Source organism: Wolffia australiana, chromosome 1, assembly GCF_029677425.1.
Source record: "Wolffia australiana isolate 7733 chromosome 1, ASM2967742v1".
NCBI classification, from domain to species: Eukaryota; Viridiplantae; Streptophyta; class Magnoliopsida; order Alismatales; family Araceae; genus Wolffia; species Wolffia australiana.
The window spans coordinates 3,040,482-3,044,198 of NC_135835.1; the positions used below are offsets into that span (position 1 = coordinate 3,040,482).

Below are 3,717 nucleotides of genomic sequence, written 5' to 3' on the forward strand. Positions count from 1 at the left end.
CTGCTGTCGAACTCTTGAGTCATCAGGGGCAGTGAGAAAGATGGGGCAGATCATTTAGACTGGAAAATATTCGTCATCAGTGACGCAGATTATATCATAAAAACGACGAGGTCCTTGGCTCCCGGGGTGGTATGTACGACAGTCAATTGTATCCCGCCTTCGACACCAATCTCGCAATGTTTGAAGCGGACCGAGGGTGGGTGAAATGTGAATCTACGGGCTACAGGCGACTGTTGTAAAACTTTAACACGATGAAAGTTGCAATGTGAGACTCAATCCAATTGAAACGAATGAGACCTCAACTTAAACTGCTAACGATGAAGTGAGGTGGTTTGCCACTTCATCAGTGATCGTCTTAACCTACATTCCGGTATGAGCCGGAGTATCTCTGATAAAATATTTGACCTCTTGGACGTTCGATATTGTGTAAATATGAGCGAACCCACGCGGCAGGTGAACACAAGAAACGAATGGAATTTCTTTAAGAGTGAAACACTAGGATGCCGGAAAGTACTATCGTCTAAACAAGGAATCCAATGATCAAAGTCAAGTATTGCCGTTAACCCCAGCGTTTTAAACGTCAGCATCTCCAAAAAATTATACTTGTGATGAACACTGCAGGGGGGACGAACGCCACGCGTAACCCTTATCGAGAACGCGCGAGCGGGGCCCCGGTCATGCGAGTGCTCCACGAGTAAACACGTCCATTTGCCAGTCCCCCTCAAAACTGCATTGGAAACCATATATAAACACCTGCCCTGCCATCTTGGCCTTGTATCCCATTCTCACCTTCGAAGAGTTCGCTATCTCAAAGTCAAGGGCATCTATCATCTTCCTCTCCAGTCTTCAGCCTCACACTTCGATCAATAAGGCGATTTGCACCTTTTGCCGGGAGAGAGATGTCAACCACCAATAGAATCCGCAGCATCTTCGTTCTTGCCTCTCCGAAACGCGGACACCGCCGCGAAACGTCACCGGAGAAGGCACTGGCGACCCCGCGACATCACAGCCTTTCGGTCACCGAGATGGAGAACAAAATCCAAACGGCAGAGGAGATCGTCGCCAAATGGGACCCCGAAGCGTCGGCTTACGCTAAGATAACATCCATCTTCTATGAGAGCCGCGAGGATGCGCAAACTTTTCTCCGCGTTGTTACCGATCTCCAGCACACTATGCACTCTACTATGGCCGATTCCGCTGTGTCTGACCGCCAATTCGTCGTCCGAGGCCAGAAGCTTATGAAGGCCGGGATGCGCTGCCTACAGAAGGAGTTTTATCAGATCCTTTCATCAAACCGCGACCGTCTCGACCCGGAATCGATCCCCGCTTCAGTACGATCATCCCTATCTCTGATCTCCATTTCCTCCACATCTGATCCCGAGGACGATGAGATTCATGCTGCCAGCGAGAGCATCGAAGAGGTGGAAGGCGTGTCCCTGCTCGCGATGGCTGATCTAAGAGCGATCGCAGAGTGCATGATTACCTGCGGCTATGGCAAGGAGTGTGTCGACATTTACAAGAGGATCCGTCGATCCATCGTCGATGAGGGTCTTTACAAGCTTGGGTTCGACATTCTGAGCCCTACCCAGATTCAGAAGTTCGATTGGGATGTCCTCGGACTGAGAATCCGAAACTGGCTCGCAGCCTCCAAGGTCGCCGTTCGCACCCTTTTCGCAGGCGAGCGTGCCCTCTGCGACCATGTCTTTGCCTCCTCCCCTTCCATCCGTGAATCCTCCTTCGCAGAGATTGCGAGGGACCCAGCGATATATTTCCTGGGCTTCCCCGAGCTGGTAGCGGAAAAGACGAAGGTCACGCCGGAGAAAGTTTTCCGGATGTTAGACATGTACAATTCCATAGTCGACCTGCTTCCCGTGATAGAGTCCGTCTTCTCCCATGACTCCACTTCCGCAGTTCGCACTCAAAGCAGTTCTTCCCTCAGTACACTAGCCGAGGCGGTCCGCACCCTTCTCTCCGACTTCGAGGCGACGATCCAGAAAGACGCTTCCAAAGGTCTAGTTCCTGGCGGCGGTGTTCACCCACTTACGCAGTATACCGTGAGCTATCTCATCTTCCTCGCGGACTACGACGACGCCCTCTCGGATATATATGTCGATCAGCCCCTACAACTGCCAGCCTCCTTGCCCGAGTCTTTGTTCGATGCGAACGTCGGGACGTCGGCTCCGCCGTCTCCCGCTTACCGCAGCGGAGAGAGCTCCATGTCCTCCGTCTCGCCCAGGTTTGCCTGGCTCCTTCTCATGCTCCTCTGCAAACTCGACAGCAAGGCTGAGGCCTATCGAGAGGTCCCACTGGCATATCTCTTCCTCGCCAACAATCTTCGGTACGTGGTGAACAAGGTCCGCGAAAGCCCGCTCAAGGTCGTCCTTGGAGATGAGTGGGTCATCAAGAACGAGTCCAAGGTGCAAAAATACGTATGGAACTACGAGCGTCTAGCGTGGGGGAAGGCCTTCGCCGCAGTGGCGCCGCCGTCAGCGGTGCCGAACGATGCAGCAGCGGCGATGGAAGCCTTACGCCAGTTTAATAACGCATTTACTCACGCTTGCAAAGAGCAGGCCTCGTGGATAGTCCTCGACGAGGAGATGAGGGACGAGCTCAAGCTCTCACTCTCCTGTAAGATTATCCCTCCGTACAATAGCTTCCTCAAGGCCGCTGCGACCATACTGAGAGGGGAAAGAGACTTGTCCTCCGTCGTGCGGTTCACACCCGACGACCTTAGTAACTATATCTCAGTTCTATTCTTCGGGGAAGCTACTTCGGTCTCAAGCATCATGTCCATATCTGATTCGTCCAGATGGTCCACTGCAGCAAGTTCACCGATGTCGTCCCCCAAAGTGTTAGCTATCACATGTAAGTCTTGAGTCTACCGTAAATAGCAGCAATTATCGCTATTGAAGATGATTTCGGCGGTCAGGAAATGTTTCCTTTCTTCGACATCTGAAGTATGTACAGTGAAGTCCATAGTATTTGAACAAACTTTTTGTTCTGCTTTTTATGTATCTCGGATTGTTGGGGTTTGTCAGCCCCCCCACCACGGGAATGCGGGAGAAGGGGGCCCATGACGGAGGGGCGCACGGGAATCGAGGTCGCCCTTTCCCTCTTGTGCTTTTGTGAGAAATGGCCCATTTTGGGGCCCATTTCTCTGCTATTTAAAGGGGTTTCATCCCCCTTGAACCCTAATCCGAATTTGCAGCCGTCAAGTGCTTTTTTTGTTTATTCTTCTTGTCTCTTCCTCTCTTTCTCCTCTCTCCATCTCCCTTGTTTGGCTTCATCACTCCTTGGAGGCTACTCCCTTTGCCTGGGAGTTGAAGGAGTTGCACTACTGCACCACAGGAGAAGCCATTGCCCTGCACCGAGAGCCTTGCACGTTGACGTCATGCCGGTGACGTAAAGAGGTTCTTGTTATTTGTCTCTTTATGTAGACATTTATCTCGTCCGGGTTGATTCCCCATTTCGACCGTAGCGTCTTGGGTCATTTTCTTCAACGAGTTTCAACAAGGATACACACTAAGTGTCTTCAATTAGTCAAGTATTAGTTAGCCCTTCCTGTAAACAATATGAACTCCAGTCAATTGGGCTCCAATGTCTTCTTCGAAGAGAGAGCTCAATGATATGATGGCATCGAGAACCCCATCAGTCTTGCAATGGGACCAATATTATCTTACTGTTGATCCAATAGATGTATCCAATTTTAGTGAGAAG

The 3,717-nt window shown here is 51.0% G+C and overlaps 1 pseudogene; it reads left to right on the forward strand.

The window, feature by feature from the left end:
- The first annotated feature begins 604 nt into the window (after positions 1 to 604).
- Positions 605 to 3,231, forward strand: LOC144701721 (exocyst complex component EXO70H1 pseudogene; annotated as a pseudogene).
- Positions 3,232 to 3,717: the final 486 nt, after the last annotated feature.